This window comes from Pleurodeles waltl, chromosome 3_1 (assembly GCF_031143425.1).
Source record: "Pleurodeles waltl isolate 20211129_DDA chromosome 3_1, aPleWal1.hap1.20221129, whole genome shotgun sequence".
NCBI lineage: Eukaryota > Metazoa > Chordata > Amphibia > Caudata > Salamandridae > Pleurodeles > Pleurodeles waltl.
In genome coordinates this window covers 535,564,351-535,580,996 of record NC_090440.1, presented here as the reverse complement: position 1 = coordinate 535,580,996, position 16,646 = coordinate 535,564,351, and the positions used below count along the sequence as shown (strand labels likewise).

General features: G+C 42.4%; 1 protein-coding gene across 2 annotated transcripts in view; it reads left to right on the top strand.

The window, feature by feature from the left end:
- PIAS1 (protein inhibitor of activated STAT 1) overlaps nucleotides 1-16,646 on the top strand; it is a 446,958-nt gene that overhangs the window by 350,300 nt on the left and 80,012 nt on the right. The window lies entirely within an intron of this gene.

Below are 16,646 nucleotides of genomic sequence, written 5' to 3'. Positions count from 1 at the left end.
ACAAAGAAACTCAAGCCACAGCATTGAAGATTGTAATGTAAAGAAATTGGAGTTACACATAGGAAAGATTGTAACATGAATTGAGCAACTGATGAAACAAATTGAAGCCACAGTATTAGAGACTGTAATATGAAGAAGTTGAAGTCACAAATATTGAAGACCCTTGTGACTAATATTGAAGATCAATAATCTCAACCACTGCATGTAGTTATATATGAAATTGATTGGAAAGTCATTTCAGTACAAACTGTGGCATTTAGAAGTGATGTATACATAAGTTTGCGAAGTGAACCCCTCCATCACCTCTGCCTTCCCCCTCCTCCTCGCTCCCTTCTTCCCACTCCACCTTCATCATTCTCCTGCTATAAATACACGGAGATTACAATCATCGAGGATTCCCTTTATTTACTGGAGAAGATTTGGGGGCCTTCAACATGATCCAGACCCCTGGAATACTTATGATCCTGACCCCCATCCCCTCTTAATGGCCCAGACCTCTACCTTGCATGCCACTCACCATCAGAAGACACTATTTCCTACCACCTGATACACTTACCTCTACACATAGGGATATTCAGTTCCTCCAAATGCACCCTGGCATGCTTCGTCACGCTGATGAAAATTTTATGGAACCTGTCCTCTCTGGGGTTACCACTCACAGAGCTGACAAAATATAAACCAGCTTCCTCTGACCCAATCTATATTACATCTCTGGTCCCCCCCTGACTCAATTGTTGCACCTACAACACGGAAATGTGCCAACAGTCAGGCCACTGGGCGCGCCCCTCCTCGAGAGAAGGAGAGTAGGAAAATTGATGCTGCAGACAAAAGGGTTGCTGTCGAAGCAGCCAGCCATTGGCGAGTCGCCAACTTCCAAGCATTATTGGCCAGATATGACCGAGCTCACTGGGATGAAATGAAGGAGCTCCTCTAGTTTCTACCAAATGACCACCAGAAAAAAGGGCAACAAATAGTTGCAGAGAGGCAGACAATTTCCAACAACTCAGTTTGTTGTGCCTTGGATGCCGCAAACACAGCTGCAAGCGGAATTAATACTAGTGTCCTCCTCAGAAAGCACACTTGGGTCTGCTGCTCCGGTTTCAAACCAGAGGTACAGCAAGCGATCTAGACCCTTCGACAAGGAGCATTTTTTTTGGGCCTCAATTGGACACTACCCTTGGAAAGCTCAAATAAATTATATTGCACAGCAAAGGCTATAGGGGCCTTCCAGTCTCCCACACAGATGGGTACTTTTCGTCACCCCAGTTTGAGGTTCCTTCAAAACAACATCCTCTGAGGTATATGTAAAGGACTAGGTAAGAGCAGTGCTTCCCGAGGCTCTTCCTCCACTGCAAAGCAGTGACTACCTTCATCTTCCCCCACTCATTCCACACCTGTCGGGGGAAGACTACAAAACTTTCTTTAGCACTGGGTAAACATCATTAAGGGACAGTTGGTTCTCTCCATTATACAACATGGTTATTGCCTGGAACTCATTACCACTCCTCCCAATATTCCCCCTCATACCCACAGACTATCTCAGGAACACCTCATCCTTATCAAATAAGTAGTCCATTTCCTTCTTCTCAAAGGGGCTTTAGAGCCTGTGCCGTTGCAATACAGTGTTGGGGTGTATGCTCTCTATACTTCCTAATTCCCAAAAACGATGGTTCTCTCAGGCCTATTCTCGACCTCAGACCGTTAAACAAATACATCATGTTACAACACTTTCACATGGTAACTCCTCCAGATGTTATTCCACTTATACAGCAAGGCGATTGGGAGCTCTAGATCTAAAGGACGCCTACTTTCATATTTGCATCCACCCTGCACAACGAAAATACTTAAGATTTGTGGTTACAGAATAACATTACCAGTTCCAGGTTTTGACTTTCGGGCTCACTACCAGTCCCAGAGTATTCACAAAGTGTTTAGCAGTGATGGCCGCACACCTCAGAAGGCATACCATTCATGTGTTCTCTTATCTAGATGAATGGCTCATCAAAGCCAGCACCTTACAACAGTGCCAATATCGCACCCACTTCACAGTGGATCTCCTTCACACAGTGGGTTTTACACTGAACTTCTTTAAGTCCCACATTTCATCCTCTTCAGGTACAGCTGTATCTGTGAGCTGTTCTGAATGCAGAGTTAGGGTTAGTGTACCCCAACCCAGCCTGCGTTAAGAGTTTTCAGTCTTCCTCAGTTTCAGAGAATTATGCATACACAGTCAGGAACATTGAGACGGGATGATGGTGTCTTTCATGGTCATAATTCCCCATGCCAGACTACACATGCGCCCCTACACAGTGTCTCTCGTCAGTGGTCTCAGTCACAGGGTCACCTGGAAGATCTACTGCCAGACTCACCGCTCTCTTCAGTAGTGGAACACCACCAACCTGTTAAAGAGGTGGCATTTTCTGGACCCTGTGCCTCAGGTCAAACTGAATACAGAAGCATCTCTGACAGGGTGGGGCTCTCACATCCAAGCCCTGACAGTCAGGGCCTCTGAGATCTGTCACAAATCCCTACATATCAATTAACTCGAGCTTCAGGCAGTGTTTCTAGCCCTGTAAGCAAGCTTGTCTTAGTCCACACGAACAACATGGCAGCCATGTATTATCTACAGAAATATGTGGAGACCCGGTTGTCTCAATTGTCAGAAATCTCTGACAATATGGAAATGGGCTCTCCACCACATCCACCTGGTGGCACAGTATCTTGCAGGGACGGCAAACGACTTTGCAGACCTGCTTTGCAGGTTGCAGCAAATAGTCAGCAAATGGTAACTCCACCCACAAGTCCTTCAACCATACTTTGCAAATTGGTGAACTCCTCAGATAGACTTTCTTGTCACAGCAGAAAACACAACATGCTCAAGCTTCACTTCTAGGTATCCACACCCTCTATCCAACGGCAATGCTCTACGGATGAACTGGTCAGGGAAACTTGATTATGCTTTTCCACCTCTCCCTCTCATTCCAGTTCTGGTTTGAAGGACCAGGCAAACGTCACTCACCATGATCCTTGTAGCTCCCACTTGGATGTGTCAGCTATGTTTCACCACGCTTCTGGACCTATCAGTAGTTCCCCACGAGAAACTTCCCAACAGGCTGGATCTTCTCACTCAAAATCAGGGACATATCAGACCCCAAGTCACTCAACCTTGCAATTTGTCTCCTGAGGTCATAGTTTGGTTACCTAGGGTTGCTGGTGGAATGTGTGGACATTCTTTGAGGAACAAGTAAACCCATAACTAGAGCATGTTATGCTTCAAAATGGAATAATTTTGTTTGCTACTATCAACCCAAACATATTGACCCCATGAAAGCTACTGTCCAATAGATAATTTGCTATCTGCTCTGCTTACAGAAAGCAAATCTAGCTTACACTTCAATTTGCCTACCACTTGCAGCTATAGCTACATATCTACAGAATAGACAACGTATTTCTTAGTTCAGAATCCCAGCCATTAAACTTTCATGGAAGGCCTTAAAAGGGTCATTCACCAAGGGTGTACCCCCTGCACCTCAACATTGTGCTCACCAGGCTCAAGGGCCCTCCTTTTGAGTCGCTACATTAATGTCTTCTTCAGTACATTTTTTTTGGAAGGTAGCTTTCTTAGTTGCCATCACATCACTCATGTGTATCAGTGAGCTCCAGGCTCTTACATTGGAAGCACCTTTCTTCCAAATTCATAGAGACAAGGTGGTCCTTCACACAAACTTGAAGTTCCTTCCTAAAAGTGGATTCACAGTTCTATATAAACCAATCCATTGAGCTACTAGTCTTCTTCCCGCAGCCGGACTATGTTGCAGAAATAGCTCTCCACACTCTTGATGTTAAAAGAGCACTCATGTTTTGCACTGACAGACCCAAAGAGTTTTGGAAAAATAAACAACTCTTTGTAGCCTTTTCACTACCTCACAAAGGCAGTCCAATATCCAAATCCGGCGTAGCTAGATGGATAGTTAAATATATAAAGACTTGTTATGCTGTAGCAGAGACCATCACCTCTTACCCTAGAGCATACTACTTGGAAAAAGGTGCCACTATAACAAAGAAGTGCTTTTCGGCAAGCAGTACTCTACTCCAGAACCCAAAAGGATTAGTGGTGTATTAGAATAGGAAAATAACAGTACAGTATTAGTATAGGGAGGTATGAGTTAATTTGAGTGGAGGGCATGTAAGTCTTAGTTAGATTAGATAGAGCAGAGAATAATTCAGTAGTGTTAGGAGATAATAGTAGTAAAATGGGATTTGGAATGAGTCCAAGGAGAGATGAATGAGGGAGAATTTAGTAAGTTTGTTTGGGAGATCAGAGTAGTAAACTGAGGTTTGGGGGTAAGCCTGGAGAGGTAGAGGAGGGAAGAGTCTAGAAAGAGTTATAGTAGGAGAATGGGTTTGGGATGAGTCAGAGTGGAAATAGAGGATAGATTGAAAGAGGTATAGGATGATGGTGAAACATAGTAAAGCTTTTGAGAGAGTTTTTTTTCTCTTGTTCAGTAGGACTCAAGTAATGAATATATAGCTACATGATTAGATGGTAAGGTAATGTCAGTAATATATTATTTTGACATTTAAAGTTCTCTCATTTAAACACATTCAAGTGTTGCAGTATTTGAAGGTAATTTGTGTACTTTTATAACATTATTTTCTTTCCTGAATATTTCCATAATGAAATGCGTGTAGATAGTTCAGATATTTACCTATTGTGATAAATAAAATAAAAACACTTGTAAGTATTTAATCATACGACCTATATAGAAACTATGCAATGACCTTTGAACATGTTAAGCAAAGAATATACACACATTTAACTGTAAGTAAAATATACATTTGTTAAACAGGCCTAAAGAGTATGTATATATTTAAAGGTAAAATAAGTATAGATGTTTTTTCAAAGAAATACACATATCTAGATATATACATATAATCAAATTATAAATGTTTACATTCACAGAGCTATGCAGTCCATTGCCGTTTCAGGATGATGGTTATGTAGAAAAGAGCCAACTCTTGAGTAGCTTTCTGAAGTTAAGATAGTTTTCTGTGAATCTTATATTTGGGGATAATGAATTTCATAGTTGGGCCTCTTGAACAAAGAAAGATGTACCACCTATTGTCTTTTTCTTGTATGCTGGTGTTGTGAAGCGGGCTGCCAGTCTTGAGGTTTTTTTCTTGAATGTATTTTGTGATTTTATACCTGATGAAAAGTGGTCTTGTTCAATGTATTGCTTTGTGGGTGATACAAAGCAGCTTGAAGGTGGTTCTTCTGTCAACCGGTAACCGATGTAGGGCCCTCAAGGCAGGGGAGGTGTGAGCTTGAGGCTTTACATGTAGGAGTAGTCTGACAGCAGAGTTCTGAATGCGTTGTAGTTTTTTCATAGTAGATAGAGATGATCTATGGTAGAGGCCATTGGCATAATCCAGTTTAGATAGTACAAGAGAGATAGTAGCCTGCACTTTGTGTGGAATTCCGAGGTAGGGGAAGATGTTGCAGTCTTCATGGTGATGAAGCTTGACCTTGCTAATTTGTCCATTTGTGCATTCATTGTTAACTTGGGGTCCATGGTAATGCCAAGGTTTCCAACTTCCTTTATTAATTTAGGAGATGGTTCCTGATTGTTTACCAGGTGCAGAGTGGGTCATAATTTTTCCAATCGCTACATGCGAGTATTTCCGTTTTGGAAGCATTCAGTTTGAGATGGCTCCATGTCATCCAGTGATCAACAGCTCTGAGGCAACTGAAAATCTGTGAGTTTCTAATGTCTTTGGGACATTCCAGTTTGAGTATTTGTGTCATCTGTATAGTTGTAACTTGTGAGGTGAAATTCATTGATCATTGCTGGTAACGATGAAGTGCAGATGTTGAAAGGCATGGGTTAGAAAATTTGAGACTTGAGGGAGTCCTGCTTTTGTTAAGTAGGGTTTGGATGAGAAAGGTGGAGTATGGATGACACTTGTTCTGTTGTGAAGTTAGGATGTGATCCAGTCGCGATCAGTCCCCTCAATGCCAACTTCAGAGTCTTTGTATTCGGGTGCATGGTCAACTGTGTCAAAGGCACCTGAGAGGTCCAAGAGAAAGTAGTGCAGCAACTCTGTCGCAGTCTGTTGTGTTTTTTAAGATTATTCCAGATGGCAATGAGGGCATATTCAGTGCTTCTTCCTGGGTGGAATCCAGTTTGGTAGTCTGAAAGTATGGCGTTACCTTCAATGAATTGTGACATGTGGGTGAATGCTTGCTTTGTCTATCAGTTTGCCCAGGAAAGCTCCATTTGTAATTGGTCTGTAGTTGTTGGGGGAGGGGGGAATAAGAGGGAGAGGGGGGGAGGAGGAGGAGGAGTGGGAGAGGGGGGAGGGGGGGGAACAGGTTGGCGCTGGTAGTTTAGTTTCCATTTTTTAAATAGGAGTCCAGTGTGTCTGCCCTGGTTGTGTAATGATTAGCCAGTTTGTGAATTCTTGAGTAATGGGATTAGTTCCTGCCATACTTTTAGGCTTTTGAAATTCATTGAAAATTTTAAAGATTCTTTATATGCAGATATAGCATTTTGAATTCTGTCTGCGTAGTACCCTTTTGGAGCTTTTTTGATTGATTGATTTGTATATTTTAAATTTGTGCAGATGAAGTTTGTCTTGAATGTTGTTTGTTTTGAGCCAAGTTCGGTACAGCCTTCTGATTTGCTGTTTTATCTTTTTTAGTTCTGTATCTTTCTAAAGTACTTGTTTTCTTTTGTTGGATATCAAAAGGTTCCTGTAGCCACTCATAACGTTTTTAACAGAATTTATTGTTTCTAGATCTGTGTTGGCTGTAAGTTGTTTGTAGGTATTCAAAATTGAGTTTGTTCCATGGTTGATAGGTAGATGTATGTAAGGTGGTCTTGGGTGTGTTGATTTGTGGTGTTTAATGTTGGACAGTTACCAAATGGTGGTCTGACCATGACACTGGTGTGATGCTTTGAACGGAAACTAGTTCTGATTTTGCAAAAATGACATTAGGATGTGTCCAGTGATGTGTGTGTGGGATGGAGTACAGTCTGATGTAGGTTCAGTGTGACAATGCCCGTGATGATAGCTTTTGGATGTGCCATATTGGGTTTTTCAAACCAAATATTTAGGTCCTCAAGAATGCATAGGTTGGAGTATAGTGTTGAAAGGTTTGAAACTGTGTCTAGAAATGTCTGCGAATGTTGAATTGCTATGTGGTGGTCTCTAAAGAGAAGGAAGTTACAGGTGGAAGTTGGTGTAGGGTTGCAACTGGTGGTGAGGCCTCACAACCTTGTATGGAGATGTTATCTGTTTTGCAGATATTTATTACTTGTTTGAATATAGCAGCTAGTACACCTCCACTTTGGCCTGTACAGTTTTGTGTGATGGTTTGATAGCCTGGAGAAACATCTTCATGCAGCACTGTGGCCATCTCATCTCCCAACCATGATTCAGTTACGAAGAGTAAGTCAAGCTGTGTCAGAGTAGGTCGTAGATGTGGTGGTTGTTTTTAGAGAGTGATCAAGCATTTATGTGTAGCCAGTTTAGAGATTGTTTTGGTGGTGGTGTCATTTTGTTTTGGAGATGAGTGAGCAGTGTATTTTTAACTTAAAAAGTGTCATCAGTGCTGATATTAACTATATGAGGGTCACAATAATGGTGTTTTTCTATACTGTTTCTTGTCCAGCAGGCTTAGAAGGCATTTTGTTGGGTCTGTGTGTTGGTGATGGTGGTTGAAAGTGACATGGGTAAGATGTTTTCATTTTTGTAGGGTAACCTTGTTGTGTAATAGACATGGGGATGCAAAATTGGGAAGAGTGGCATGTTGTTTGTTTTGTTTGCATTGGTTTAGAGTGGAAGTAGTATGGGTTAGGTGTCGTGGTGGAGTGTGTGGGTCATGTTGTATAGTTCTAAACTGTGTAATGGATGAGAGGCGAGTGAATGAATGTTGCTTTGTTGGGGTGTTTGTGGTAGATGTTAGTGAAGACTGATAATTTTGGAGTAAAGTTAGGTCAGGATTTCTGTTTGTGTAGTCATGAGGGTGGGAGTGGGTGTGACGGAAAGTATTCTGAAAGTTTGTGTGATTTTGATGTGCTTTTTTTTTTTTGTTTTTTTTTGTTGAGGTGGAGAAGATATTGATGTGGTTTTATGCAAAGGAGTTGGGAGTTACTGCTCGGCAGTGGCATTTAAATAGTACAGGTGGTGGTGATGTGTTTTGGAGAAGTGTGTGGTGTGTAAGAGGGGATGGACAAAAGTTATGACTTTTAGATTTGATCACTGAAAGAGGTAATATTTGTGGTGGAGCAGAGCGTAAGGATTGTATGCTTATGTGCAATCGGTAAAAAGAGGAGGAAGGTGTTGATGGGGGTGTGATGGAACTCAGGGTATAGGTTTCATCATGATAAAAAGGGGTCTGTTAGGAGCAAGTAGAGGATACAGCTGGTATTTTGTATGAACAGGGAGTGTGCGAATGGATGCATTAAAGTTATCTCCAATGTGACTTTGTGTTGTCTTGGTGATGTGTTAGTGGTATAGGACAGTGTGTTTTGTGTGGGAATGAAGGTGCCATATTGTTTTAGAATTGTGTGTGTGTGGTATGTAGGTATGATGTTTGTGGTGCATGAGTAGAATGCCTTTGCTAATATTGTGTTTGGATATTAGATGACGTGAAGGGCTTTAGGTGGTAGCTAGAAGGTAAATAAAAAAATTGGGCAGCATCTCTGGCCCTTGAACCAGCATGGCCCACACAGGCAACTGCCCATAGCCTCGACGCCCAGAATGAGATGCCCTGAGACCTGGCCTTAAATAGCCCCATTGGTCAGTGGAACCCTAGCCCTAACCAACCCGAACCCTAAACCCTAGAGCCAGTGGGATGCCTCTTCCTATTAACCAATCACAGCCCTAGCCATAACAGCCAATCTAAACCTAAGCCCCAAGTCCAATAGGAAGTCCAAATTAGCCCCAGTAACCAACCAGAACCCTAGCCCTGACAGCCAATCAACACTGTAACCCTAATCCCTTAGTCCAGTGAAAGCCCTAGTAGCCCATCAGAACTCACACCCTAAGCCTTTAATCCAGTGGCTACCCTAGTAGTTAATCAAAACTAGCCCTAACAGCCATTCACACCTCAAACCCTAAGCCCTTAATCAAATAGAAATAGTAGCCCTAGCAACCAACCACAGCAAGAGATGCAACAAGTAATAGAAACTTATACAAGCGGCAAGTGACCTTCAGCCCAGGCTGCTGTGGTAGGGAGGTGCCCCTGTATTCAGAATCTCTTTGGTTACAGACAGGCACAATCCACACTTTCTTGCTACCAGATTCTACCTTTTCAGGTAAGGGACAATTTTGAAACCACTGAAATATTCACACACTTAAACTAATCATTTTTTCAAGCCGAAAATGAGTTCTGCATAAACTTTCCAAGCATAGTTTAAACCACAGAGCAGATTAAGCAGTTTTCGAAACACACTCTAGTTAGCTACTAAGGTGTATTTAACCTTTTTTAAACCTTGTGCAGGGTTGGGGAGGTAGGTGAGGCTTACTATAGTCTTCGTGAAAAACTAGGAGGGAAAGTCATAAGTCACAGGTAGAACAAAACTACAGTTAAAGCTGCCAAGCTTGCAGATAGAGAAGAGGTAAATTCAGACATTCACGGGTAGAACAAAACAGCAGTTTAAAAGGACCACGTTTGCAGAAAACCAAGATATGAATTCCTACAGATACGGGTAAAACAAAACAGCAGTTTAAAAATATTAAGTTTGCAGAAAAAACAGAGCCAAATGTAAACATACACGGGTTGGGAAAAAAAACCTTTTTTTTTGTAAATTACAAAAATACACAAAGTTTGTGATCTTACCACCTTCTTTGACTCCTGCTCCGTTGACTGTTTAGGGTGCAGAGAAGTGGGGTTTAAAAATTAAAATTAATAATTACATATTTTCAAATTGACAAAATACAGTTTTAAAACTTGTATTAAACATTTTAATAACATTATGTTAAGCACAAATTTTAATTACATTTAATATACATAAACTAAAATGCAAGTGAGTGGCTTTGTCTAAAACTTATTTATAAAATAAATTAAGTTACATTTATGAAATGCTCTAACATTTTATTGAAATGGTTCTAGTATATACATTATTTTATATACAGTATACAAATGTATTTTACATTTAAAAAATGAATAAACTATTAATTATAAGTATACTTCACTTTAGGAAGATCTCCTCAGTGACAGATCTGCACCTCAATTGACAGATCTGCACCTCAATTCCATCTTAGAAGGTCTGCATGGAAACATTCAAGTCTGCACTCCGTAAATTTAAAATAGTGTAGGTGCAAGAGTAGGTTTACACATGAGTAAACCTACGCAAGTAAATTTATCTATGGCCCTAAACTGTTCAGGTGAGTCGTAACCAGTAGTCACTTTATATTTCGCTTGGTGGAAACCCATGGAAACCCCATGGTGGTCCAGTTACATCATTCTTCTTGTACTAAGCTTTTAAAATGCAACTTTTCCTCTCCAGGTGAAATAGAATATTTTAAGTGGGTTATCTCATATTTGTTTCATAGATATCTTGAATGATCTGATGGGGGGGTATTTAATTGAAAAAAGTAAAACGGAAGCAAGCAGAGGCATAGCTTCAGGGGGAGTGTTTGGTGTGTGACACCCCACCAAGTAAATAGGTTCTGATGTATGTAGTTGGATCCACTTCAGTCAGGTGTGGCACTCTGTCATGTTCCCTAAAGAATTAGCAGCCCTCGCAGCACAGGCACACATTTCGTGGAGTTTTGTAGAACTTGTAAAAAAACACAACTCCTCTATATCCCTCCAAACATGCCAGGAATAAGCAAACAAAATTAACAACAGTCATCCGTTTGGCAGCACTTCTATTTTTTCAAAGGGCGATGGCATGGGAGGTCAAAAACAAAGGTGCACAATATCCTTTCCATCATTTATTTTATGGAAGGGAAGCTGGGAATTGTAGTTAGACTTTAAATTCTTAATGTATATTTTTATGCTTCAGAGTTCCTTACAAACATCTATATACTATTGTTGGGCTCGGAGTGTTACAAATTGTTTTTCTTCAAAGAAGCTTTTTTGAGTCACAAGATGAAGTGACTCCTCCACTCGGTGATTTTGCGCATGGGCATAGAGTCCTTTGTTTTCTTTCCGCCGTCTGGTTCGGATGTGATTTCTCTCGATCCGGTGAATCTCGATTTGGAAATTCAAAACTTATTCTAATCTCTCTGTAATATTGTCGGTATTGTTTTTGATCGTGTTTCCAACTAGACTTGATTCGATTTAGACCATCGGGTTGATTTTTTTCCTCACCCTTACAAGGGCAACGCCCTTGAAGGGCCTGCTCCCATGTGAGTCTGATGGAAAGAACTCTTTTGATTCTGTCCTCTGTGTCACACGGAATTTCCATACACCGATCAGCACCCAGTATGCAATCTTTGTCTATCTCCAGACCATCAAGAAGACAATTGAGACACCTGTAGATCTTTTCGATCTAAGAAGACTCTTCGGGATCGTAGAGCTCGTTGTCTTGAGATGGCATTGAAACCAACAGAAGACACACCGGACATCTTCGGTGAAGAACATGCCAAAGAGGAGATTCGACACGGACAGTCTTTTCCGTTCAAGACTCCGAAGAACATTCAGATGATGTCAGCCACTATGTGCCTGCAGCGCAGTACGTGAGAACTGCCCCATCACACCACACCAAAGTTACTAAAAAGACTCCAGCACTGGTCGTCCGATTCGAAAACAAAGTCCGGATGACAAACCTTCAGGCACAGCACCTAGATTTAAGATCAATGTGCACTCACCTTCGACTAAACCAATTTCGGAATCGAGCCGAAAATTCGAAAAAATAACTTCGGAGACGAAAAGGGCAGCACCAACTTCAGAGCCGAAAACGATTACACCACCTTCGGAGCCGACGCTTTCTTTTCGACCAAAACAAAAGATTTTGGAGTCGAAAGCTAAGGGTAGTGAAGAAACTACTTCTACATAGGAGTACATAGACATTGAACCTATTATAGAGGTGATGGATGCCAAACACAGAAAAATACTTATTCAGAAGGACACAGGGCGAATAATTGCCTCCTCTCCAATGGCCTTTAAAAGGAAACTGAGTTTTAGAGACCCTTCAAAAGATGCTCCTCCGTCAAAGAAGATCTTTAACCCCTTCGCTGCCAGGCCTTTTCCCCCTCCTGTGCCAAGCCTTTTTTTGGCTATTTGGGCAGTTCAAGCTTAGGCCCTCATAACTTTTTGTCCACATAAGCTAGCCAAGCCAAATTTGCGTCCTTTTTTTCCAACATTCTAGGGATTCTAGAGGTACCCAGACTTTGTGGGGTCCCCTGAAGGAGGCCAAGAAATTAGCCAAAATACAGTGAAAATTTCGTTGTTTTTTTTCAAAAAAATGGGAAAAAGTGGCTTCAGAAGAAGGCTTGTGGTTTTTTCCCTGAAACTGGCATCAACAAAGGGTTTGCGGTGCTAAAATCACCAGCTTCCCAGCTTTCAGGAACAGGCAGACTTGAATCAGAAAACCCAATTTTTCAACACAAAGTTGCCATTTTACTGGGACATACCCTATTTAAAAAAAAAAATTTGCCCCCCCCCCCCCTCAAATGGGTCGCTACCCATCTCTTTAAAAAAAAAAAAGACAAATTGCCCAGGTGTCTAGAGGTTTCTGCCCCCCGGGAGGGGGGGGGGGGGGGGAATAGAAATGGCCTAAAATAAATTAGAATACCCTCCTCCCCCCTAGGGGATCGCTCCCCTTGTGTGAAATTCACGTAAAAAAAAAAAAAAAATCCCTGGTGTCTAGTGGTTTCTGTCCCCCTTGGGGGCAGATTGGCCTCATAAACATAGGCCAATCTGCCCCCAAGGGGAGCAGAAATGGCCTAAATATAATTTGACCCCTAGGGGGGCGACCCTTGCCTAAGGGTTCGCTCCCCACCTCAAGAAAAAAAAAAAATGATCCCTGGTGCCTAGAGGTTTCTGCCCCCCGTGGGGGCAGAAAAGGCCTTCCAAAAAAATGACCCCCCTGGGAGCGACCCTTGCCCAAGGGGTCGCTCCCTTATGTCCATTTCATTAAAAAAAAAAAAAAAAACTGGTGTCTAGTGGGCGTTTCACAAGCCGGATTGCAAGCAATCCGGCTTTTGAAACGCTCAGAGAGACTTCAAAGGGAAGGAAACACATTTCCTTCCCTTTGAAGCCTCTCTGGGCCTCCCCAACGTGATCGAAAGAGAAATGCTTTGCATTTCTCTTTCAATCACGCTGGAAGCTTAGCTTCCTGCACAATGGGATGGAGGCCCTGTGACAAATCAGCGCGCAATCGCGCGCTGACGTCACAGTGGGGTTGGGGGGGTCGGGGGTGGAAGGGGAAGGGCTTCCCCTTCCATCCCTGCCTTAAGGGGGTGGGTGGGGAGCACAGGGGGGGGGAGCGCTAGCGCTCCCCCCAGTTCCCGGGTGTAGGACGAGGTGACCTCGTCCAAGGCACCCGAGGAGTTAAGCAAAAGCAACAGGGAGAGGCTTCAATGCAGAAACAGCCCTCTCCACCACACTCTCCTGTTCCTCCTTCCACACCGCCATCATCCACATGAGGCAGAGTTATCGCCACATACATCCTCAATTCACATGGGGATAATTTTAGTGATGATCAACTGGATACAGATCCATGGGGCACTTATGACTCTGATCCCATGTTACCGAATGACCCTCAGTTATATCCTGCGGGACATTCACCATCAGAGGACAATACAGCATATAATCAAGTAGTGGCTAGAGTTGCAGCATATCATAATGTGCAAATGCACACTGACCACATAGAGCAGGAATTTCTGTTTGACACAGTAGCATCAACACACAAGCAGTATGAATGTCTTCCTATGCTCCCAGGCATGCTAAGACATGCTTTGGATATCTTTCAAGAGCCTGGTAAAGCTAGGATTATCACTCCTAGAGTGGACAAGAAATACAAACCAGCACCCTCAGACCCTGTGTTTATAACAGCTCAACTTTCTCCTGATTCAATTGTAGTTTGTGCAGCGGGAAAAAAGGGCCAAAAGCCAGTCTACGGGAGATGCCCCTCCTCCTGATAAGGAAAGCAGAAAAATAGATGCAGCAAAAAGGATGGCCTCACAAGCTGCTAATCACTGGAGAATAGCCAATTCACAAGCTCTATTGGCTAGATTTGACAGAGCACACTGGGGCGAAATGGAAGAGCTATTGCAATACCTCCCTCCAGAACACCACAAGAGAGGAAAACAAATAGTTAATGAAGGGCAAGCAATATCTAACAAAGTTATTTGATCTGCTGTGGATGCAGCTGATAAGGCAGCTAGATCAGTTAACACCATTGTGCTTATTAGGAGGCATGCCTGGTTAAGATGATCGGGTTTTAAACCTGAAATACAACAGGCAGTTTCAAACATGCCGTTTGATCAGCAGCATTTATTTGGCCCTGAAGTGGACACAGTCATAGACAAATTCGAAAAAGATTCAGAGACAGCTAATGTCATGGGTGCTTTGTATACCACTTCCACTAGAGGGCATTTTCGTAGGCCACAATGTAGATGGGGGTTCAAGCCTTAGGCCACGGAAACACCATCCCCCATCAAAAACAATCCTCACAATTATACACTAGAGGATCTAACAGTAGAGGTAGGGAAACCTTCTGCATCAAGAGGTTCCTGACAGTCTAACAAACAGTGACTTTCTCATCATCCCCACAGAGCACACATCTCCTGTGGGAGGAAGACTGGTAAATTACTATCCACAATGGCACAACATCGCTACAGATCAGTGGGTTCTGTCAATTATCCAACATGGTTACTGTCTAGAACTCACTTCCACTCCACCAAACATTCCACCTCGGTCACACAAATTAAATCAAGAGCATCTCATTCGATTAAAACAAGAAGTACAACCACTTCTACTTAAAGGAGCAATAGAAGTGGTACCTATAGCTCAACAAGGGAAAGGAGTATATTCTCTATTCTTCCTTATACCAAAAAAGGATTGTACTCTGACCAATTCTAGATCTCAGCCCTCTCAATCTTTCAGAGCATTTCCACATAGTTACTCTTCATGATGTCAAAACAGGATTACATGACAGCATTAGATCTAAAAGATGCTTACTTCCACATTTACATACATCCAGCACATCGCAAATACCTAAGATTTGTGATAGGCCAACATTACCAGTCCAAAGTGCTACCTTTTGGAGTAACCGCACCAAGGGTATTCACCAAATGTCTTGCAGTGGTTGCAGCATACCTCAGAAGGCAACATATACATGTCTTTCCCTATCTGGACGACAAGCTCATAAAAGCCAGCACCATTCAAACCTCTCAACAGCACACACAATACACAATCAATACCCTACACAGTCTAGGGTTTACAATCAATTACCAAAAATCTCATCTCCAGCCACCGCGAATACAACTGTATCTGGGAGCAATTCTGAACTCTCAATCAGGATTAGCGTACCCAAACCCACAAAGAATTCAAGTGTTCCACAGTCTCATATCAAAACTCCAATACAATCAAACTTACACAGTAAGATTTGTCATGAAGCTCTTGGGAATGATGTCATTGTGCATAGCAGTAGTACCCAATGAACGTCTAAAAATGAGACCCCTGCAACAGTGTCAATCACAGCAATGGTCTCAGACACAGGATCAACTTCATGATCTAGGGTTGTTGGACCACCAGACTTGCAACTGTCTGCTATGGTGGAATCACACCAACTTATCAAAGGGGCAGTCATTTCAAGACCCTGTGCCACAGATTCTAATGACCACAGATGCTTCAATGACAGGTTGGGGAGCCCATCTCGACAATCTTACAATACAGGGAGTATGGGACTCATTCCAGCAGACTTACCACATAAACCACTTGGAATTGCTGGCAGTGTTCTTAGCAGTCAAAACATTCCAACCACAGATCACACACAACAATGTATTATCTGCAAAAACAGGGGGGGGGGGTCACACTCATCCCAATTGTCCCTTCTAGCACTAACAATTTGGAAGTGGGCAATTCACAATCTCATTCACCTACTTGCAGAGTACATCCCAGGGATACACAACCTACTAGTGGACCTCTAAAGCAGGACACAGCAACAAATACACAAATGGGAGATTCACCCACAAGTAATCCAACATTACTTTCACATGTGGGGAACACCAAACAGATCTTTTTGCAACAAGCGAAAATGCAAAATGCCCAAACTACGAATCCGGGTACCCACACCCTCGATCCAAGGGCAGTGCTCAATTGGTCAGGTATATTTGCTTACGCTTTTCCCCCTCTCCCACTAATTCAGTTTCTAATCCGCAAAATACGTCACACTTCCCTCACTATGATACTCATAGCTCCCACGTGGGCATGTCAACATTGGTACACAACACTATTGAATCTATCTGTAGTACCACATCACAAGCTTCCAAACAAACCAGACCTATTGACTCAAAACAAAGGACAAATCAGACTTCCCAATCCCACTATACTCAACCTGGCTATTTGGCTCCTGAGGTCATAGAATTTGGATATCTACAGCTTCTATCAGAATGTATAGACATTCTAGAAGCAGCACGTAGACAGTGCTATGCAGCTAAATGGAAACATTTTGTATATCACG